The 24,526-nt window shown below is 43.9% G+C and overlaps 1 long non-coding RNA gene across 1 annotated transcript in view; it reads right to left on the bottom strand.

Annotated features, from left to right (window-relative positions):
• The window catches only part of LOC147700699 (uncharacterized), a 51,388-nt gene extending 33,344 nt beyond the window's left edge, over nucleotides 1–18,044 (bottom strand). Inside the window, exon 1 of the long non-coding RNA XR_015297406.1 lies at nucleotides 17,981–18,044. This is a non-coding gene — a long non-coding RNA (uncharacterized LOC147700699). The remainder of the gene's footprint in view (nucleotides 1–17,980) is intronic.
• Between the last annotated feature and the right edge of the window lie 6,482 nt (nucleotides 18,045–24,526).

Raw genomic sequence — 24,526 nt, 5'->3', positions numbered from 1 at the left:
AGGGCCCCGAACAGGTCCTCCTTGCTACCCGAACCGCTGTACGAGTGACCAACAGGAAGCGGTGGGTGCATTCGACACACTGCCGCCGTGTCTCTCCGGATCTGGTGACTCCTGCTGTGCTGACCGACTACAAAGAAATCTTGGAGAAAGAAAAGAGCCCAGCTGTGACGTCGGCCGAAGTTGAGGGAGCCTTCCCGGACCACTCTGCTGCCGGACGAGAGCGCTACAACCTGCGTCCTCGATAAGAAGATTTTTTTTTGGGTTTCTTTTAATGACTGGTTGGTTACCGCTCCAGGTTTGTGAAACGGAAACCGGGAATTCCAAGGGGGGGGGATCAGTTCTGCCAGTGTAGCGACACCCGTCTTGGCCCGGAGAAGAAAACAACAGCTACCTCGGAGTTTTAGGTATACACGTACGTGTATCTGAGACTTTGTGAACAATTTGTGTTATCTGAGACTTTGCACGAACATTCTTGAACTATGGCATCAACGGCATCACGAGATAAACGAATATTGGGTGCCTTTCTCTTTGTCCTGACTATTGTGGTAATAGCTGTGATAGCCTGGGTAGTTGAACTTGTGGTGCCTGCACGTGAACATTTGCTGCCGACTACCCCGGCTCCATCTGAACATTTTCACTTTACATTACCCTATCACGAAGAACGACATCGGCAAACCTATCTGAATAACAGTTTCATTCAGATTCTTCATCACACACATAATATGACCAATACCTCAAATTGCTGGGTGTGTGGGATGTTGCCAGGGCACCAGAAGAGAGGGGGCACCCCACTCATTCCACTACCGTTTTCGCACAATGGATCATGCAACGCCTGGTACACCCTCCTCTTTACTTTGAGATGGCCAACCAAAGGGGGGGTGCTTTTCCGTTTGAATAAAGTATGCACCCATGACAAGGATGGGTTTCCACGGGCTGAGGGTACTCGATTCGAATGGGAGGAGTACAGGCCCGACAACGTGTCTGCCCCGCGTGTGTACAGCAATCAAAGAAATATTAATGTATCCAGCGCACATATTATTAATGTCATTGCTACTAAAGCCGATTTGTGTATTAGGAATAAGGGTTCGATTGCAGTGGGGAAAAGCGAATGTAACACTACTCTTACTTTTGATAGCCCGAATGGCATCTCATTTGTAGCATCACGAAACACATACTTCATTTGTGGAACGAAGGGTTACCATCAGCTTCCATTGGGATGGTTGGGCACGTGCTATGTATCGTTTGTGTTACCTCCTGTATTCATTGCCCCACCAATGTATCACAATGATTATACTTTGTATCATGATTTTGTTCTGAACAGGGTTAAGCGGACTGTTGTTCTGGATGACATAGACCAGACCGACACTGTCTTGCAACAGTATGTGGACTTTAATTTAGGACTATTTTCCTTCGTGGGGGCTGCATTGAACAGTCGGAAGATAAGACGACTGACACGTGTTGTCGAGGCTGTAGCGAATGACACTGCCATTGCCCTGGGAAACATCACTGAGGAACTACAGATTTCTAGAATTGTTACGCTTCAAAATAGGATGGTGCTGGATGTAGTTTTGGCTGATCGTGGGGGGGCATGCAGAATTATCGGAAGCAGCTGTTGTGTATATGTACCGGACAATTCTCCATCTGTTTATGATGCCATATCTAAGCTCCACAAGATCGCAGCTGAGATACATCCGGACAATGGAACTTGGACACTTTCAGGATGGTTCTGGTCTATGCTTACTACCTGGGGCTGGAAACTGTTGACGATTCTATGTATAATCGTGGGAGCAATGTTTTTTATATGCCTATGTATTCAATGTGGCCCGGCCTTATGTTCTATGTGCCTATCAGCTTGCATACCATCAAGACGAGCTCTTGCTCATGACAAAATGATGCTTCATAAAGAAGTAACCCAAATAATGTTAATAGACATCGAGGACGAACATCCTGATTATGTTCATTATGAGGTAGATTCAGCTAAACGCTAAAAGGGTCATCTGTCGTAATTGGCATGGCCGCGTTAGCGATTAGCTGAAACTACACGTTGTCCTCCTTAACTTGGCTATATACGAAAACGCCATTTTGAATGTTGCGGCGGCCATCTTAGACCATAAGCGGCCTCGTGGCCGGCGTGCCCTTTAGTCCTTTGTCCGTACCACTGACCACTTCAGTCTGCCCAGCAACAGGCTATTTTTAGTACTGGTCAGCTCGCACATGCGCAGTCCCCACTGACCAGTTACCCTTCAGGAATGTGCGCCAAACTGACCAGCGGAGTTGTGCCCCCTCCAATGAGCTGGCGGTGTTCCAAAACATGACCATATATGTACATGAATGTGTCCTAACTTGTGCCGCCTATCTTTTATTGCCCCAAAATTGTATATAAATCGGGGTCACACCGATGTTCGGTGTGATACCTCTTGCATTACCGAAGGGTGCTGTTTGAGTGTACCACCACCCCATGGGGTCTTAATAAACTTGTTCTTTGCCTTTTACAGTTTCCGTGCCAACAGTTCTTGAGTGTAAGTGGGTTATCTTCGGAGCATGTAGGCCTTAGGAACCCTGATTACTTCAGCACCATCAGGATTCAAGCAAGCCTGGCCGAAGACGGCTGTAATGCCAGAAACCGGTCCCCCGAAGCTTGGTCCTTTCCAGTAAAAGAATTGGCTTGGTAGTTTGGTCTGCCCTGTTCCCATGATGCACTGGGCCAGGGTCAGACTAATTTGCATGTAGCCAGGTTCTGAACTGGGATGGTGCAGTGAGCTAAAAAACGGTGATGGATCAAGCCCTGATCTGTTGACTGGGTAGGAGTGTTCTGCTTAATTCAGATACTCTGTCCATCACCACCCCCTTTTTGAATCGTTTTGGCCACTACGAGTGTGGAAGGGTATGCTCAGACATGAGTCCCTTGCTCACTGCACCATCAGGATTCAAGCAAGCCGGGCCGAAGACGGCTGTAATGCCAGAAACCGGTCCCCGGAAGCTTGGTCCTTTCCAGTAAAAGAATTGGCTTGGTAGTTTGGTCTGCCCTGTTCCCATGATGCACTGGGCCAGGGTCAGACTAATTTGCATGTAGCCATGTTCTGAACTGGGATGGTACAGTGAGCTCAAAAACGGTGATGGATCAAGCCCTGATCTGTTGACTGGGTAGGAGTGTTCTGCTTAATTCAGATACTCTGTCCATCACCACCCCCTTTTTGAATAGTTTTGGCCACTACGAGTGTGGAAGGGTATGCTCAGACATGAGTCCCTTGCTCACTGCACCATCAGGATTCAAGCAAGCCGGGCCGAAGATGGCTGTAATGCCAGAAACCGGTCCCCGGATGCTTGGTCCTTTCCAGTAAAAGAATTGGCTTGGTAGTTTGGTCTGCCCTGTTCCCATGATGCACTGGGCCAGGGTCAGACTAATTTGCATGTAACCTGGTTCTGAACTGGGATGGTGCAGTGAGCTAAAAAACGGTGATGGATCAAGCCCTGATCTTTTGACTGGGTAGGAGTGTTCTGCTTAATTCAGATACTCTGTCCATCACCACCCCCTTTTTGAATCCTACTGATATGGGGCTGCTCCAACGTGGGGGGGGCAAAGTTATTTAAAAGCCTTGTGGAGGCCCAGAGGGCACCGTGGTGCCGGGCCTCTTTGGCTATGTTCACAGTTGCCCCACTTGACAGTGGGCAACTGCAACGGTAGGGGCATTTGGGTTGTGGAGTCGCAGTGAAGGCCCCGAGGGCACAGTTGTGCCAGGGCTAATTAGTGATTCTCAGCTGCGCCGCACCAGCACGGCAGCTGCAACGTTTTGCATATTTCTTTAAAGGGCACAGGGAGTGCCCAGGCCCACGTTCTGTTCACAGCTGAGCAGGAATTAGTGCCAGCTGCAATGTTTAGGCCAACAGTTCTTTCGGGGCATGTTTTAAGAGATAGGAGTGAGATGCACTCCTCTGCCCCAGCGCAATGGCGCACTTTGGATTCCACTGCCTTGGCAGCAGCTCTGACATTTGGGACATAGGGCATTTGAGCCCCTTTGAAAAAAACGGTTGACCAGGGGGACTTTTGGGTTTGCAGGGCGCCAGGCCTTAATGTGATTTATGTGGTGCTAGGAAATGTGTTTCATGTACTATGATTTATGCACCCTGTTTTTTGCCTCTAATGAGGTTTTATGATTATGAGGTTTTGCATACTGTGTTTATGTTTGAGTTATTCTCTACCGTGATTTACGCCTCTAATGTGGTTTATGTATGAGGTTATTTGCTTATTGTGGTTTATGCTTGTGAGATTATTCTCTACTGTGGTTTATGCCCCTAATGTGAGTTATGCTTAGGAGGTTATGGTCGAATGTGTTTCGGTTTATGAGGTTGTCACATAATACATTTCACGCCTAATGTGAAACTGTGCATAATATGGTTTGTGTTACAGGATGATGCTGTGTACAGTGTTTGCCAGTAATTACTGGTTGTGTTTACGTTTATTATATGTTCTACATTTACTAAGTTCACCTTGTGATGGTTCTGACAGTTGTCCAAGTGGCCCTGTCATGTGTATATAATCCCTGTAAATATGGCCCAGTGCCAGTTGGTGCAGTGTATATTGTGTGATTACTATTCTAATGTGTTTTATGATAATACATAGGCTATTTTTGTATGGAGTTCCTTTTGTGGTGTGCCTAGTATGTTGTGGCTGTGTGCGTGTTGCGCAAACGCTTTACACATTGCCTTCTGGATAATCCTGACTGCTTGTTTCAAGCTACCAAGGGGGTGAGCAGGAGTTATCTTTGCAGTGTAACTTCCTTGCCCTGACTAGAGTGGTGGTCTCTGTCTGGCTTTGGCGCAAGCCTTAGCCAACCAGAGATCCCAATTCTAACATTTACAAACTTAGGAATAATTTTACTCACCTATTACCACTTTAATGAAGTTATAATAGGTTGGGAAAATTACCAAGCCTAATACTAACCTATAGTTAAGGCATAACACAGAAAACATCCAAAGTGTACCTTGGTGTGCCTCCCCCTGATGTTTGGCCTCCTGTTCTCCTGTTTGGCTGACTTCATTTTTGCTCACCTTAGGATTCTGCGTACTTTACCACTGCGGACCAGTGCTAAAGAGCAAATGTGATGTACTGTGAAATAGTGTAGAGTGGAGTACACTGGAGTGGTGTGGAGTGGAATAGGATAAAGTAAAGTAGCGTACAGTGGAGTGGCATACATTGGAGTGACATAGACTGGAGTGCCCTACATTGGAGTGGGAAAGAGGGGAACAGCTTAGTTAAATACTTTATTCCAAAGAAACCATACTTAAACTGCACAATCATTAGAAATTCTAAAGTTACAGTTATAGTGTTCATTTATAATGTATCCATTACCTTCAAATTTCTATAGCGTACAGTGGAGTGGCTTACATTGAAGATTTGTAGGGAGGAATTGTATACATTGAAGTAGAGTATCATAGAGTGGAGTGGCATAGAGAGAAGGAGAGTGAAGTCCAATAAAATAGTGCAGAATGGAGTGTCATAATGTGGAGTGTCATAGAGTGGAGCAGAGTAGATAAGTGTGCAGTGGAGTGGCATTCAGTGGAATACCATATAGTGACGTTAAATAAAGTAGAGTGACATACAGTCAAGTGGAATTGATTGTAGTGGCATGTAGCTGAATGGCATACAGAGGAGTGATGTACAGTTGAATGGCACATAGTGTAGTGGTGTACAGTGGAGAAGCTAAAGATTAGTGGTGTACAGTGGAATAGAGTATGGTGGAGTTGCATACTATGGAGAGGAGTAGACTGGAGTGGTATACAGAAGCGCAATTTAAGTGGATTAACATACAGTGGAGTGCCATAGAGTAGAGTGCCATCCAATGGAATATCATAAAATGGAGTGGTTTAGAGTGGAGTGGCATACACTGGAGTGTCGTAGAGTGGAGTGGTATACAGTGGACAGCGTAGAATGCATTGTTGTATAGTAGAGTGGTGTACAGTAGAATTGCGTATAGTGGAGTAGTGTTCAGTGGAGTGGCACACAGTGGAATATCGTAGATTGGAATGATGTACAATATAATTGTGTAGAGTGGAACCAATCAAACAGTTGAGTGGCATGCAGTGAAATATCGTACAGTGGAGTGTCCTACAGTAGAGTGGTACACAGTGGAATAGAGTAGAGTGTTGTGCTGTACAATGTAGTGGCGTACAGTGGAGTAGCATAGACTGGAGTTGTGTACAGTAAAATGATGTAGATTACTATACAGTCTAGTGCTGTAGAGTAGAGTTGCGTACAGTGTAATAGTATCGAGTGGAGTATCGGAGAGTGGAGTGACATACAGTGATGTGGCATAGATTGGAATGGATTACATTGAAGTGGCATAGAGTGCAGTGGCATAGAGCAATAGCGTAAAGTGAAGTGGCATATAGTTGAGTGGCGTAGAGTGGAGTGGTTTACAGTGTAATACTGTCCTAAGGAGTGTTATAGAATGGTGTGGCAAACAGTCAAATAATATGGAGTGAAGAGCCATACAGTAGAGTGGTGCAGAGTAGAACTGCAAAAGCGAGTATTGTAGAGTAGAGAGGCGTACAGTGAAGTGGCAGTGAGAAGAGTAATGTGGCATAGACCAGTGTAGTACAATAAAGTATGGTAGACTGAAATAACATACAGTAGAGTGGTGCAGAGTATAGTTGAATACAGTGAAATAGCATTGAGTGCAGTGGCAAAAAGTAGTGTGGGGTAAAGTGGAGTGGTATTGAATAGAGTGTAGTGCCTTACAGTGGAATAGCATATAGTGGAGTGGTGTAGAGTGGTGTGGTATAGACTGTAGTGGCATTGAGTTGAATAGCATATAGTGGAGTGGTGTACAGTGAAGTGCCATAATGTAGAGTAGCATAGAGTGAAATAGTGTTGAGTTGAGTTGCATAGACTGGAGTTACGTACAGTAGAATAGTGCAGAGTTGAGTAATGTAGAATGAAAAAGCATAGGGTGGAGTGTTGTACAGTGAAGCTCAATAAAATAGAATAGTGTAGCCTGCATTGGCATACAGTGTGGTGGCATACAGTGATGTTACATATTCTTGAGAGTTGTAAAGTAAAGCTACATACAGTGGTATAGCATACAGTGGAGTGGTGTACAGGGTAATTGTGTAACATGTAGTGAGTTGGAGTAGACTGCTCAACAGTGAATAGCATAGATTGGAGTGGAGTGTAGTGGCATAGAGTGTAGTTGTGTAGAGTGGAGTAAATGGACTGGCGTAGACTCGAGTGAGGTACAGTTGACTGGACTGAAGTACTGTGGAATATGTACACTGGAGTAGTGTGTAGTGGAATGACATAGAGTAGAATAGCACACAGTGGAAAGGGGTAAAGGAGAGTTGCGTAGAATGGAGAGGCATACAGTAAAGTAGCATAGAGTGGAGTGGCATACAGTCGAGTAGCATACACAGGAAAGGGGTAGAGTCGAGTGGCGTAGAGTGGAAAGTCTTGCATTGGAGTATCATAGAGTGGAGTGGGGTACAGTAGAGTATCAAATACTGAAGTGGCACACAGTGGAGTGAGGTAAATTGTAGTGGTGTACAGTGGAAAAGGCACACTGGAGTTACGTAGAGTGGAAAATACAGCAGAGAAGTGTAGACTTGAGTAGTGAAACCCAGAGTGGGGTAGAGAGGGGTAGGGAGGAGTAGCCTACAATGGATTAGCATATCATGTATTGGCATAGAGTAGAGTGTCGTAGAGTAGAATTGTGCAGAGTGCAATAGTGTAGACTGGAGTGGCTTAGTGTGAAGTGTGGTGATTGAAACATATGTGGTGTGAAACTGCATGCACATACACAGATGTAATTTGGCTGGAATGTGCATTGTGATATGTCAATAGTAATTATTGGTAGTATGTGTGAATAGTGTAGGTAGTGTTAAACTTATAAGTTCTAGAATACTTAATTATATAATGTGCCACAATATTCCACGGTAATTTAACCTTACCCCACATGCAGATGAGAAGGCCAAATGCAATTGGCTGATGACTGTGTTTACCAAACATAAAAGGCAACCATGTAATTTTAAATATATTTTGGTTGTGATCTGCATTCTATGTTTCACACCATTCTGGCATAGGGTCTTAAATTAAAGTAATTACTAGGTTTTATTGTTGTTTCTTACCTATTTACACATTATTAATATGGTAATATTTAGAGAAATTTATTTATACTTTTCTAAAGATTTTTTTAACAATTTAGGTAGAACTGTTTATTTGAGTTTTTTAAGTACATCGATAATATGGCAGTAATGTGTAAATGTAAATGTAAATGTGCTGGATTTGTAAAGCACACTGTTGCCCGTAAGCGTCCTGGCGCTGAAGACCGCTGGGGAACCCGTCCTGGCTTTCCCTGTGAGATGGTCCCTATTGGGTAGCTCCAAGGTGAAGCCAGGCATCCCCGGCGTCTGTGGGGGGCAGTTGAAGAGATGAGGCAAGCTTAATGCCCAGAGTTGCCGAGTGTTATCCCTGGTTAGAGTAGGCACCGAGGCGAGAATTATCGAGTCCGTTGACCCTGGTCCACGACCCTGCCGCGTCGGGAATTGAACCCTGGTCCCGGGACGTTCTCTGCTCCCGGGCCTGCCGCCTCTAACCAGTGAGCCACACCACTGTAGACTTTTTAAAAATATTTGAATATGTTGAAAATAAGAAGTACACTGTACTACACTATATTTGTAAAATATAGTTTAGTACAGTGTATTTTAAATTATTTTACATATTTGTTTTGTAATTAAGTTCCTGTATCGCAGTACTCCCAATGAAGCATTGTGGTGTGCTGTACATTTAAAAAATATATATAGAAACTTGTAAATCCTATCTCCTACCTATTACCACTTTTAAAAAGAAGTTATAGGTGGGGAAAAATATCAAACCTAATACTTATCTATATCTAAGGGCGTAATGCAGAAATCCTTCAAAGTGGACCCAAAAACAATATGGTTGCCTCTAACTTTTGTAAAGGCAGTCATTAGCCTATCACCTAATGCCTTGCCATCACTATGTACTAGCAATGGCAAATACTCCAGACCTAAAACACATACAAAACAAGTCCCTTGGTCCAATGACGACTTCTTTGCAATAAAAACATTGCAAGAAATTAGAAAGAAACTGGAGAAAGAAATTTGACTGGGCACCAAAATTAAAATATAAAGCTTCAATCAGATCCTATCACGACAAAAGAAAGAAAACGCAGGCTAAATTCTATCAGGAAGAAATCACTCATGCTTTGAACTCCACAAAATAACTATTTGGAGTGGTTAAAATGCTATCCACTCAACTTGATAGTAACACCGTTCCCCAATCCACAAAAGAAATATGCAACGATATAGCATCCTTCTTCCACAAAAAAAGTGACCAATATATTAATGATCAGTTCTAAAATCAATCCCACACCTGTGCTAAGGGAGGTATCTAAGGGCAGGGATCTGCCACTGCCTCCAAATCTAGTGAAATTCCCTATGCTTAACAAAGAGACAATACATAATCTTAGAAAGGCAACCAAATCCAGCTCTCCATTAAATCCCACTCCCCCACATACCTCATCCAAAGTAGCAGAGGTCATATTATCGTCATTTATGGAGCTTCTTAATTTCTCACTAGAGGCGGGATTGGTCCCTAAGCAATGGAAGCATGCAGTAATTAGGCCACAATTGAAAAAACCTCACCTAGATCCAGAAATCCTTGCCAATTAATGACCTATCTCATTACTCTTTTTTGTAGGAAAAGTACTAGAGAAACATGCCAATAAGACATTAGCAAACTTTCTGGAAAATTACAACATTCTTCATTCAACCCAGATGGGCAGCCATACCCACCATAGTACGGAAGCAGCACTTCTGGGGGTCACACAGGAGCTCAAAGCTATACTGGATAACGGAGGCTCAGACACCATCCTACTACTGGATTTAAGTGCTGCATTCGACACAGTGGATCACAAGATCGTAAGAGATAGACTTTGCGAGGTGGCAAGTCAGGTCAAAGCATTATATTGGCTACTTCGTATCTGAAAAACAGTTCCTACCTAGTCATGGACAAAGTCTGCCTCTCTGACAGCTTTACAACAGGTGTCCCTCAGCCCTATGTTATTCAATATATATGTGCACCAGCTTGCCACCTTAGTGCAGGACTTTAACCTTTCAGTGGTCTCCTATGCAGAGCACACCCAGCTGGTTGTTTCTCTTACAGAAGGCCCAAATCCAGGAAATAAACATTTGGCACCCTGTTTAGATAAATTGCGCCGCTGGATGTCAAGCTGCCGCCTAAAGCTGAATGATAATAAGACAGAATTAATGATTATTAGAATCCAGGCCATAAACAGACCTCTGATCAACTGGCCTGTTGACATGCCCAACCCCCGTTCCCAAACCAGTGATACAAAATTTGGGAATCTGGTTGGGCAATTTGCTAGCAATGGACCACCAAGAAAATAAACTGTCTGGCATCTGTTTCTCTTCACCCCAAATGCTCAGGAAGATACTGGTATTGGTCCCAGAGCATCTAAGGAAAACGGTAATTGAATCCCTCATAGTTTCCCATCTGGATTATGGAAACTCACTTTATGTGGGCGCACCCACTTACGTAATAAAGAGACTTCAGACTGTGCAAAATGCGCCAGCAAGGCTCCTTCCACTGGTTCCTAGTTATTTCTCTGCAAGAGAACCCCAAATACAGCTACATTGGCTCCCAACTGAGGCAAGGATTAAGATTAAATCCCTCTATATTGCTCTCAGGGCCATGCATAACAAGGGCCCAGTAAAGCTCAGAGAGTCGGTAACCACTTATGTTCCAACTAGACACTTGAGATCTTCACATCTTCATTTTCTCAGTACAACCATGGTAAAAATGATGCAATAGGGAGTAAGATCGTTTGCACACATAGTACAGAAGTTGTGGAACAATCTTCCACCCAGACTCACAGCACTGGAAAAACTTTCCTTCAGGAAGAAACCTAAGACATGGCTGTATCCCCGAAAACTTAGGGTGGGCATACGCTTTACAAAACATAAACATAAACACATTCTACAGTACATCAACAAACAACTGAAAAAAGTCACAAAATTACCCTAACTACAGCTATCGCTAAGTTTAAATGCCTTATAATGTAAAAAATATTTGTCTGTAACACCAAAGATGATTATCTGCACACCTTGATCTACAATCCTTGCAAATGTCTTAGAAATCTGACCTTGCTTTCAAACGCTACGTGTGAGTACAAAGTCTATGGAAAAATGCAATGGTGCCCAAACGTGTATTGAGACCGCCCTTTTATCTTTGCTCCTCCTTGAACAATCACTGTAAAATATCCCTTTGTCTGCCTATGTAGAAGAAGGAATAGGTCTTGGAAGCATCATAGAGATTTGTCAAATGGGGGTAAAGTTATTAATGGTGGAAAATTGGAGGAAGACCCTTTGCTTTTAATGAAAGTAATGGCCCAGGAGATGGGGTCTCTGGGGCCTTTTTAATGCTCGGGGAGGGGGTCCCATAGTTCCTGCCCATTCTGTTTATTTTTTCATACCAGGAGATGAAGTCCCTGGGTATTAAGTAAGCCTCTGGAAGGATGGGGTCTTTCGGGCCGAAATTGGCTCAGGGAGGGGACTGCACACCCCTTTCCCTTCATTAATATACATTGCCCTGTGAGATAGCGTCACCAGGGCCCATAATTTGCTGGGACAGGAACCTCTAATCATGACCTATTGCCTTTATATATTAAAAATAATGGCTGCTGCCATTGTTTTTGTGCTTTTGTCATGATACTTTGGGATCCCACGTTATCATGGCAAAAAACGCGGTTCTTCCCCCCAGAGGGCCTAGGGGGGCATGGTATCCCTATCCTGCCCCCTTATAATATTTTTTATATATGAAGTCCTGGAGTCCTGTTATGGCTGCAAGAAACCTAATTTTAATTGCATCCTGTCTGAGCACTCATGGGAGAGAGATGGCCCAATGGAAAAGAGACAGATATACACATATTTTTTACCCAAATTACTGAATGAATTTTCAATTTACACCAATTCATAAAAAAGCAAAATATGCCCACCAACATCTAGCTTCCTGCCAACTTTGGTATAATTCCATTCAGCAGTTCTTGCAGTAGTGCTGCTTAACCTTTTCCCTGCTGGGCTAATTTCCCCATGGTGTGGGGGTGTCTGGGGGTGAGCGTTGTGCCGCTGTGCTCGTGATGAGACCAGGCCGTCATGTGTCACGGTGGAGCTGTGCCTCATGACCGCCTGGTCTCGTCATGAGCGCACAAGGGGTTAAAGAAGTCTATGGGAAATGCATGAGGAACTTTGCTTTTGGGAATCCGATTTTACTTGGCATTGCTTGACGGCTCACACCAAAACTTTCCAGAAAGGAGCTGAAGTGAATTTGAGGTAGTTATAGTTAGGACCAAAGTTTCAATAGGAAACGTCTTTTATGTTTTGCAGTAACATTAGTGCCACATCACAAATCTCCACAAAAGTTCCCCTTTTTGGTTCGACTGCAGTATTGAATGTCTTGGGGTGATCCATCGAGCCGGGGCTAAGAAAAACGGGGCTCCCAAAATGTGTTTTCCCCAGGTTAAGTCTATAGGGATTTTTACATTTTTAACACAACTACAGCCGAACTGCTGAACAGAATTAGACCAAATTTGGCAAAAAACTAAATGTTGGTCAAGAAAGTGTGCTTTTTGTGATTTGATGTAAATTAATTCAGTATTTTTTCATATATCCATCTTTAAAAATATCAGGCATCAACCTGGAACATAGAGTTCAGGGCCCTACGCACAAGGCGGGCCGTATTCTGGACCTTCTATTCACAAATCTGCCGGCTCTTACCACTTACCCCTCTCTTCCCACTACCTGGTCAGACCATTTCTTAATCCCGTTCAATCTAACTTCCCCCCCCCCCCACGGCTTTAAGTAAAACAGATATCCTGGGGAGAAAGTGGACCAAAGTCACTTGCGACTCACTTGAACCCGCAATGGCCAACCTCAATTGGCAGCCTTTGGACGATCTTAATGCCGATGCTGAGAAGTTTAATAGTTATCGCTCTGCAGCCGTATTCACCATTGCCCCCCTCCAACCTCACACTTCGGCACGCGCTAAACCCTCCGCCCCCTGGTTTTCCCCGACATTGCGTGAAGAGAGAAGTAAATGTAAGAGACTTGAGCGGCTTTGGCGTCTCAACTATGATCCTTCAGCGAAAGTAAACTACAGAACTGCTCTAAAAAATTTCTGCAAACTCCGACAACTGGCTACGAAAGAATATTTCGCCACCAAAATAAAGACTGCGGACAACTGGGCCAAAACACTTTACCAAATTGTGAAAGATTTCACTAATCCAGTGGCTCTGGCGTGCCCTACTGAACCCAGTCAAGAGCTCTGTAATGGTCTGTCTGATTTTTTTCGCAATAAAATCTCTGATATTTTTTCCTCCTTCAACCCCTCTGAGGGGTCTGGGGAGAAGACTACCCCTCTGTGCCCGCTCTCTAGTGAATCTAGGCTCTGCACTTTCAAGCCTATCTCCCTAGACACGTCCCACTCCATACTATTAGACCGGCTTCACAAGATACGGATACGAGACTCCCCTCTGGCCTGGATTAAATCCTTCCTGACTGATAGAACTCAACAGGTGTGGTGCCGACCCTTTTTTTCCAAAGACAAAAAACCCCTTAGCTGTGGTGTTCCCGGGGGATCGACACTCAGCCCCCTTTTTTTCAACGTTTATCTGTCTCCCTTAGCAGATGTAATAGAGGCTCACGGAGTCAGAGTGGTCTCATATGCTGATGAGACTCAGCTTATTTTCATGTTCAGAGACCACTCTGACACTACACACGTGAACTTTAAAACCTGCCTCTCTAGAATCGTTTCTTGGATGACACTGAATACCTTGAAGTTAAACACTGACAAAACTGAGGTTTTATTTTTTAACCAAAAATCCCCTTTACCATCGACGATGTGGTGGCCTCACGATCTGAATCCCCCCCATCTCCAGTGAAAGTGGCACGTAACCTTGGCGTCCGAATTGATAATGAGTTTGCATATAAAATCCAAATCCACAAAGTGACCTCTGCCTGTTTTGGCAAGTTGCGTATGATAAGAAAAATCGCGCCATACCTGCCCATGGACTCTCTAAAAATGATCGTTCATGCCCTCATTACCTCCCACCTAGACTACTCTAACGTCCTCTATGTGGGCGCCCCCGCCTATCTCTTACACCGGCTGCAGATTGTGCAGAATGCTGCAGCCACGCTGATTTTTAATGTGCCCTACCGCCACTCTATTTCCCTCCACTTAAAGAATCTTCACTGGCTTCCGATACCCGCCCGCATTCAGTTCAAGGCCCTGGTCCTTACTTTCAGGGCCTTGAACGGGAAAGGCCCCGGATACTTAAGAAGTAGGCTGAAGTTAGTACACTCATCACGAGCACTTAGGTCCAACCACCTCCGCCTCCTGCGACCCCCCCGCTTCCTCGGCTCCAGAAAAGGAGGCAGAACCTTCGCGGTGGTGTCATCTAACCTTTAAAACTCCCTCCCATTGAGTATTCGACTGATTGAAATGGAATCTCAGTTCAGATGTAAACTCAAGACATGGCTGTTCTCCAGCTACTAACTCCTTGGTTTTTGCCGTTGCCGTCCACAGAGCCGTGCGCTCTACAAAACTCATAAATAAATAAATAATAAATAAATAGGGGCCCGATGTAGGTCGGTCGGTAACGGCCGAAAATCGATATTTTCGGCCGTTACCGACCGGTATACCTGAAATGGTATGTAGGGGCTCAATTTTACAGAATCGGTAATTTTACCGATTCGGTAAAATTACCGATTCTGTAAAATACCGAATCAGTATTTTTACCGATTCGGTAATTCTCCGATGTAGGTGGGACTCTTCAGAGTCCCAGGAGCCTTAACGAATCGGTATTTTACCATCAAATCCAATTTGATGGTAAAATACCGATTCAGGTGTGCATGCACATGTGTGCATGCACACCTATGCCATGTGACAGGCAGACCTGCCCTTAGGGCAGGTATGCCTACCACATGGCACCCGTGCCTGTTTTGGGGGTGGCAGAGGGTGTCAAAGTGACACCCCCTGCACCCTTGTGTGAATCGGTATTTACCGATTCTGTAAATACAGAATTGGTAATGCCCATTCATTCCTATGGGCTTTGAAGGCCATAGGAATGAATGGCCATTACCGATTCTGTATTTACAGAATCGGTAAATACCGATTGTTAACGATTCGGTATTTGCACATCTGGATATACTTACATATCCACACTTTAGATTTACCGATTTTTAATTACCGAATCGGTAAAATTCGGTAATTAAAAATCGGTAAATCTAATTTACCTACATCGGGCCCTAGATGTCTGGGGATGCAAGTCCTTGCAGTGGACTCGCAAATCCCACTAAAATTTGATTGACTGCCAGCCCTTCACCAGGAAGTGTTGGCAGCCATCTTGGGACTCAGCTTGAAACTGAGACCCAGAAATTTTGTTAAAAAAACGGAAAGGACACAGGGTAAGAATACCCATACCACCCAGATGTAGTGGGCAGGTCGCTGAGGGAACCTGTGGGATACAGACTGTGGGGTAAAGGTAGCATCTCAGATAAACTCTCATAGGCCTCAGCTGCGCCTTTATAATGTGTTATGTTCATATATTAAAAAACATCTGCCAGGTCTCAAGTATATTTTTTGTGGACAATGTTAACCTTTTGTTTGTACAGTGTTCTCTTTTAGAGAAAATAGTTGTCCAGTTGTTCAAAATGTATCAGTCACAGATAATGCTACTCACTCTCAATGTACACATTTGTCAGCCACTGCATCTGTTTCATAAAATGTGCTTCTTTAAAGTTCAGTAAATGTTAATAGCATGGGTATTGAGGGTGAATCCATTACTCACAGTGTTAAATTGAGACCCTAACTGGTATGAGATAAAATTATAACATTTTGCAACAGATAAGGACTGACCACCCTGTCAATGTACCCGGTCTACCACAGCACCGCCTATTTTTACATTCAGGCACATCTCTGCTGCGCTGTTGTACCTGCCAGCTTCTACTGTTTTTGTGCCTGTCTAATTGTGTTTCTTTGCTGTGTCCATCCATGTCTTTTTTAAATTTTCAGTATTCCTCATGGGCAGATACTCAGGACCAGATGCAACTGCAGCAAGAATTTCGTACAAACAGAATCCTCAAACACATCAAGTAAGAAGGAAAGTGAACAAAGTGACTATCACCAGATTCATACCACTTTCAATTAAGGATCAATCAACATCAAGAATTCTTTTTCCAAATGTTGTGAAAGTGGATAACATCATAATGAGGAAAATGTCCCCACGTTAACCAGCCACATATCATACAGACAAAGCCGTAATGAACCTGGGGCCAGATGTATGACCCGTTGTGGCATGTGCAAACGGGTTTGCGAACCTGTTTACGCATGCAAAAACATATTGGGTCATGTACATAGCCTATATTGCGAGTCGCAGGTTTTTTGCGACTCGCTAAATAGGTTTTGCGACTCGCTATTTGGTAGTAGCGTTCCCTTCCAAATAGACAGTCTGAAAACAATGTACTAATGTTTTGCAAACACTCGCAATTACCACCCACTCTAAGTAGGTGTTAATGCATTTGCAAAGGAGAAGGGGTACCCAGGATACCCCTTCCCCTATGCACATGCATGCAAAATAATGTTTAAAGGGCAGGCAGAGGTCCCGGGGACCACTACCTGCCCTTAAAAAATGAAACGGAAACGTTTCATTTGTTTTGTTTTTAAATGCATCCCATTTTACCTAAAGGAAAACGGGCTGCATTTAGAAACAAATTGAAAAGCTGCGTTATTAAAAAGCAGTCCCAGACACGGTGGTCTGCTGAGCCCAGCAGGCCACCATCCCTGGGAGGGCTGTCATTCCCGATGGGCTCGCAAATCGCAAGAGGGTCATTAATATTCATGAGCCTCGCAATTTGCGACCCCATTGGGAATCGCAAAACAGTGTGAACACACTGTTGTACATTTCATTTAGCGCCTCGCAATTTGCGCCTCGGAATGTGTCGCAAATTGCACGGCGCTAAATGAAAAGGTCGTACATCTGTGCCCTGGCCATCTCAATACACGAGACACCAGCATCAGGCTTCAACCGTGAGTAGGCTTTTATAAACATGGGAATTGTACAGCTTGCAAGAATAGACATACTGTAGAGAGTACAGGCTACCCAGAGCAAAGAAGAAACATATAAAGGGCTCTTCAACGTCCAGTGCCCATCTGATTTGTTTTGTGTTGGTGGCGCTGTTTGTTCCATCTGAAATGTGATCTTGAACGCATGAGCAACCTAGGAAATCAGACCCAACTTATCCAGTTACTGAGAATTCAACTCTGACCATGTACATGTCTTTGGCATTGGCAGGGTCCTGAGGACTCAGAGTTGGCCCTCAGGAGAAGCCCCTCATGCGATACCAATCAGGAGGCTAGAGCCAAACTACACCATCACACTGAACACCAAACATCTGCAGGTCACATGGTTGACGTCACTGGACTTCCCTTTGCACCTCCATCTGCGTTCTGTATTTTGTGGGTACAGTATTTACTTGTCTTGTAGCATTTTTTTTTAATTCAAATCATTTTTATTGAGAAAGAAAAAAGAAAATGCAAAGTAATAGACACAAAATCAACAAGTACATGAAATGAGGTACATGCGATTAATGCTTGTAGCATTAACTGCATTATGCGGAAAACTTCAACATGACGTAAATTGATGCTCTATGGAGCACTTCGATAGTTATCATGCCCTAACTTCCTAGTTGTGATTCTGAGTGTGTTGGCAAAGGAATCAGTCAACACATGCGTCCTGGTCCCCTGCAGTCTGCTCTCTTCATGTACACATAGATTCCTTAATCCCACTGAGCCAACCTTGGGTTAGTTGCAGCACTAGCATTCGACAAAAAATGAAGATAGAGAAAACGTGCAAAAATACCAACAAAAAACTCAATTTTTTCAACTTACCGACGGTTCACTCAACACCAGCGCAGGTCTCTGTGGTGCAGACAAGACGGGTCTCTGCTGCCTCAAAGCCCCGCCACAGATGGAGGCTTTTTATCCTTCTTTTCCTGTCACGCCTCCGGGAACAGGTTGCACAATTTATCGGAAATCCAACCTTTACTGGGCTGCTGCCAAACTGTTCCTCGGAAAAACTATCGTTGTGATTATTAAGCAATGGCTCAGATTCCAGGGAACGAAAATGAAGTGCGCAGCAACGCACAGCTGTGCACCGCCATCAGTAAAAGTGGACATGGAGTGCCTATTTGTTTTCGCATTTTTTCTTTTCTTTTTTGGAATAATCCTTATTGCTGCTTTTTTGGTGTGAAAGTATAATTGTGGAGTTTCAGTGCTCGCTCTGTAGCCTTGAGTGACACTTGGCTCCATGTTACTGAATGTGTAATAACCCGGAGGTCATAACCTTTCATATCAGTTTCTACAGACCGTGTTTATTCTTCTGACCAGACCCAATCGGTAAACATCTTTCCTAACCCTATAAACAGTAATGCTTCGTGCTTTTGCTCTGCGGACATAGATAGGGGCAGCCTGGCCTGGTACCGCTGGTTCGAGGCCACAACACATGCAGTCTTAGTTGTGCACAAGGCCCAGCATCCCAGCCTTCCATTGGAACAGGCTCTTTCAGAGGGTCTTCCATCGTCCTATGAAAACACACCATCCTCTAAAGGAAGGATACAGCAGACAGAGCAGATATGGCCACAGGGACCCCTGGGTCACCCATCAAGGGTGAGGTATGTTGCTGTGGGACTGAAATCATTCCAGTGGTGTTGCATCTTGAGGGATCAGGGTTTCTAAGAGTTCCAGAGTCTTCCAGCGCCGGGATGCCCCGTTGGGGCCGCTGCGCGCTTTACAAAACACACTAATAATAATAATAATAATAATTCCACTGAGATGTGGCTCTCGGTGCTGAAGCAAAACAGGAGCTCTCTCATTGCTTCTGTGGGAATGTGGGTAATTACTGCTACACCACAACTGGCAGTGTTACTGCAACAGAGGAATGTGTCTGCTGACGGGGAGAGGGGGCTCCACTGCCCAAGACCTGAATGACCCACTGATGCAATGCCTTTGAGGGTCTCACTGATGATGCAGTTATTTTGAGTCTCATTGCTGCAGCAAACTTGGGGATGCTTTGTTAGGGGTCTTACTCTTTGAGAGAATTTTGCTGCAAAAAATACAATATGGTGTACATGTGCACCCAGTGTAAATATTATTTTTGCGAAGGTGCTAAAAACTGAGGGAACTTAACAACCTTTCAACTCTGATTAGCCTGCTAGGAACTGACCCGGGGATTGATATCATTGTGACTGCTATTTTCTGTCTCCATAATGGACATCGCACTAATCAGGATCTAACTGAGCAGATAAAAAACAAAAATCTTCGTACTAGTGACAAAAGATGAAATCCTCCCTACGCATTTATAGTTACAAACATGAAAAATTATTGTGTTCCATGAGAAGGTATTATTTATAGTGTCCTGCCAGCACAGGTCCTCACCAATAACCACGCCACACATGGAGAGCAGTTTTACACACCTTTATTCTACTGCGTGTAAGTCAGAACTCAACATTCTAAGCCTGCCTTCAACTCCTCTCCCTAACGCTTACATCACAGGCCTACGGTGTACAGTGGGAACCAAATGAGTTCCAGCGTTCCTTTATTTAGAAGAAACTACATATCCCACTTTGTTAAGTAAATCGAAATCGATCCGAACAACTATTCCTGCATGCTACTTAACACTCGGTCCCTGGGCAAACATGCCCTTGATCTTTTCAATCTCTTAACCGAGTAGAAGCCAGCATGCCCTTTTCTGACAAAGACCTGGCTTGGTGACTTTTTTTCTGCAAATTTTATATACCACTACGTAGGCGGTGGATAATACCACTCCTAAAGGTTTTAAAGATTCGTAAATGCCGTCCGGCCTATCTGGCCTTACAGTTTTTGGAAAACGACCTGATGGCAAAATCTATTGCACAGTTCCTCAAATTATGTGTTAGGCACCGAACGAACCTCTAAACAGTGACTGAATAGCCTTTCCGAAACATGAAGGACTGATAAAAACATGTTTTTTTAAATATCTTTCGAATCTAGAAAGAACGTGTATTTAAAAAAATATTTTTTTACTGTGTTTTTATGTACTTTTATGGCTTTCAAAAATAATGCAAACCGAATAAAGATGATTTGATTTGATTTGACTCTTCAAGCCTGGATATTTCTACTGCTCTTCCCCATAGCTATTAAATAGTGAGGAAAGATCGAGCTTTAGGCAGGGGAGGGGGAGTCGCTATTGTGGTGGATAGGCGTTACTCCTGTTCAGTGGTTCTGACGGAGGATGTCTCGAGGGTGGAGTCACTTGGTTTTTGTCTGTCTTTTTCCCCCCATCCCTCGTGTGCTGGTCTGCTGCTCCTACAGACCGCCTGGCCATTCTGGTTCCTTTTATGATGAACTACATCAGGCAATTTCCAGATTAATTATGAAATTTAAGCACTGTTTACCCTTAGGGGATTTTAACATCCATATGGATGTTACAGACGCAGCGGATACCCTGAAACTTCAGGATGTAACTAGTACATTTGGTTTGGCTCTTTATATTTCTTCTGCTGCTCACAATAAAGGCCATACCCTTGATCAAATTTTTTCTTCATTGCCTATTATCTCCTTCCCTCCCCTACCCCTGATTTGGACCGATCACTTTTTGCTGAACTTTGATATTTTGGGAATTTCCAAAGCAGCCAGTGTTGGCATAGGCTCACAGTTGACGGCCTCCCGCCCTTATCATCGTGTCATATGCTTGAGCAATCTCTTGCAACGCACCCCTGCCAGCTTACGGGTGAGTTGGCAATTGACTTAGCTCTTTTCCAGCCTTGGCTTATGCAGCGTCTTGACGAGATAGCGCCCCTCTCCACTCAGTCAAAAAAAAATCCATGTGCCTCGCCCCCCTGGTTTACACCAGCGCTTCATGAGACCAGAAGGCGCTGTAAGAAAGCCAAAAGAGTGTTGCGCAAAAACTATGATGCTCCATCAAAAGAGACATACAAGGCTCTCATTAAAGGATATCATAGGGCTATTGTTATAGAGAAAAAATCACAGTTCTCTAAAAGAATAGAATCAGCTGCTAATATTAGCAAAGACATTTTTAAGATAGTCAAGGAATTCACCTCCCCTACCTCTTAATGACTAAATTCTCTCCTACAGAGCTATGGGTCAAACAATTGGCTAGTTTTGTTGCAAATAAGATCATAAGCATTCAGGCCTCCTTTGGGCCTGTCGATTCTACAAGAGATTTTGGCTTAAATCCTTCCGTAATTTGTTGTCTCCCTGAGAGTAACATGCTTTCACTTTTTCCCCCGTTATCCCCTCAAATGTCACTGGATCTATTATCAAAATTAAAATCGGGCTCTCCGTCAGATCCCTGCCCTGCTAAAATCCTGGCGAAAATGGCACATGTTATCAACCCCATCATTAATCCGCTCCTCAATGCTTCTCTCGAAACTGGCACTGTTCCCAGTGCATGTAAAATGGCGCACATTCTTCCGTTATTAAAAAAAAACAATTTGGACCCCTTAAACCATTCCAACTATAGACCGATCTCACTGCTCCCTGCCTTTGCCAAAATTGTGAAAAAGCATGTCCACTCCACCCTTTCAAACTTCCTTAAAAACCCGAGACATTCTCCATTATACCTAATCCGGTTTTGGCTCAAACTTGAGCACAGAGACCGCATTATTGGAAGTCACGGAGTCAATAAAGGAGGTTTTGGACAATGGAGGGAAGGCGATGTTGGTTCTACTTGATTTATCGGCGGCCTTTGATACCGTCCCTCACAGACGCCTTCTTTCAAGACTCCAGGAGATTGGACTGAGAGGGACGGTATTCAACTGGTTTGAGTCTTTCTTGTCTGGTCGCCAACAATCGATATGGGCCCCTCCTTTCTCGGCTACTGTTCCCCCGTTGGATGTGGGACTTCCACAGGGGTCGGTGTTGAGTCCCACTCTTTTTAATATTCATTTGTCTCCTTTGGCTGAATTGGTGGAATCTCATGGAGCCCGGATTGTGTCCTATGCCGACGATACGCAGCTTCTCTTTACCTTCGATAAGAACACCGATTTCGTCGGCGACACCATCAGGAGCTGCCTTGAGGCCATTTTCTCTTGGTTTCAACTGAATCAGCTAGGATGCAACTCGGATAAGTCTGAGATTCTTTTCTTTGGATTCCCCCCTGATGCCCATTGGAGATTTTGTTGGCCTACTGATTTGTACCCTCCATCATCGGCCACCTCTCTGGCAAAGAATCTGGGTGTAAAAATTGATAATGGTTTAACCCTTAAACCCCAGATTCTAAACATAGTCGGCCAGCGTTTTGGCCTGTTACGAACCCTCAGGAAATTTCTTCCCTTTCTCTCCCATGGCCACGGGAGGATTACGGTTCAGGCGTTGATCGGTTCCAGGTTGGATTACGCCAATGTACTTCATTTGGGCCTCCCGGAATATCTTCTTACACCCCTCCAATCGGTACAGAATTCAGCGGCAAGGGCCATTTTTGGCCTCAGCCACAGGACTCATACTTCGGCTCTTCTGAATTTGCTTCATTAGCTTCCGGTGCGCAAACGTATTCATTTTAAGACTCTTATCATGGCCTTCAAATCCTTGTATGGTATTGGTGCGGTTTATTTAAGGAAAAGAGTGCGGTTCTATTTTCCCTCTAGATCTCTTCGTTCCGCCTCTGAAGCTCTGGCCATCGTCCCCGCAACTAAACTAGCGCGCATTGGTGGGCGCTCATACAGACAGCTGGCCCCCCAACTCTGGAACAAACTGCCCCTTTCCCTCAGGAAATTAGACAACCTGCTGTCCTTTAGGAAGGGGCTTAAGACTTGGCTTTATGGACAATAGTTTGCTTGTGTTTTTTTGGTCATTCCTCGACAGAACTGTATACCGCCGGGACACTCTGCCCGAGTAGCCGAGCGCTCTATAAGACCCCCAATACCATTACATAACGTAACATAACATAACAAGTAAAAAGTTACAAATGTTTGTCAAAATCAATGAAGACATAAATAATAAATAAATACACAAAATAAATACATGAATATTGATACAATTATTCAATTAAACACTGTGGCGCCTGAATCACAAGTTCTCATAGTGCCACTGGAAAGTGGGATCTGGCAATCAAAGTGTCAGTGTTCTGCACAGGTGGAGTGGAATCATCAGCAAATCCAAGTCACCGACAGCCTGTCTGCACCCAGTCTTTATATGGACATTGATGTTTGGTGAGTGATGGGCCACATGGCTAAAGAGAGAGGAATCTCTTGTAAGCGACTTCCCAGGATACTGAGCAGTCACCATGTGTCCTTTGGTATTAGTGATAGTAAAGGATTCAGGCCCAAAAGGAGCATCAAACTGTCTTTTCCTGGATTGTCTGACAAGCACTCGATCTCCTCATGTGAAGGTGACATATTTTGTATGACTTTGTCTGTCAGCATATATTTTCATCTTTTGTTTGTGACCAGAGTCCCTAGTGTGAATGTCTTCCTCGTTCTTGGATCTGAGATTGGTCCATCGGGGCAGCTTGCTCGTCATGGCTCTTCCAAACATGAAAGTTGCAGGGCTTTCCCTGTTGTTGAGTCAGTGGTCGAAGGTAAGCTGGAAGAGTAGTATTTTAAAAAAGCATTGAGCTTGAGCTTCTCCAATGCAGCATGCTGAGTAGCTTTTTCATAGCACTCATAAATCATTCTACCAGACCATTGGCCTGGAACTAAAGATGAGTGCTTTGTTATTGTTTTTAATATGTGATTTAGAAAAACTTTGAATTCTCGACTATTAAAAGGAGGGCTCGTGTTCAGACTTCAAGACAGGAGGTACATCCACGTCATAAAGATGCCATCAATTTTCTGAATTACCTTTTCATGTGTGGTGGATAAAAGGCCATCTACCAGTGGAAAATGATAACATTCATCAACAATGATTAAACGATGATATCCATTCTAAAGATGACCAAAGAAATCAAAAGCAATTCTCTCCCAAGCATGGTGTGGCAATTCTGACATGTTCACTTGGTGCTGGATGAATTCAGATGAAAGACATTGGCAAATATGAGAAGTCTTTAACTCATTTAAACACTTTTGTCGAGATATGAAAACCAGACTCGGCCACAGAGAGCTCTCTTGGTGGCAAATATTCTTTGATGTCCCTCATGGGCGATGTTGATTACTTGTTGTCGTAGGCACTCAGGACTAACCATCCATGTAACTCACAGCATGAGGCCTTCTTGTGTCACAGAAAGTTCATCTCTCACATTTAAGAGCTTTAAATGCTTTCTGGTGTGTTTGATTTCACAGTAAAATTGATGTAGACCTCCCCTGTCTTAGAAGGGGTACCAGGCCATTGAAATGGTACTCTTGAAATATAGTTAGCATGATTCTGATCTTTTACTGGACAATGAAAGATTGTATGAATTTATTCTTGTAACGTCAAATCCCAACGCTCAATTTGAAGAGG

Source organism: Lissotriton vulgaris, chromosome 7, assembly GCF_964263255.1.
Source record: "Lissotriton vulgaris chromosome 7, aLisVul1.2, whole genome shotgun sequence".
Taxonomy (NCBI): Eukaryota; Metazoa; Chordata; class Amphibia; order Caudata; family Salamandridae; genus Lissotriton; species Lissotriton vulgaris.
This window is presented reverse-complemented; position numbering and strand designations above follow the sequence as displayed.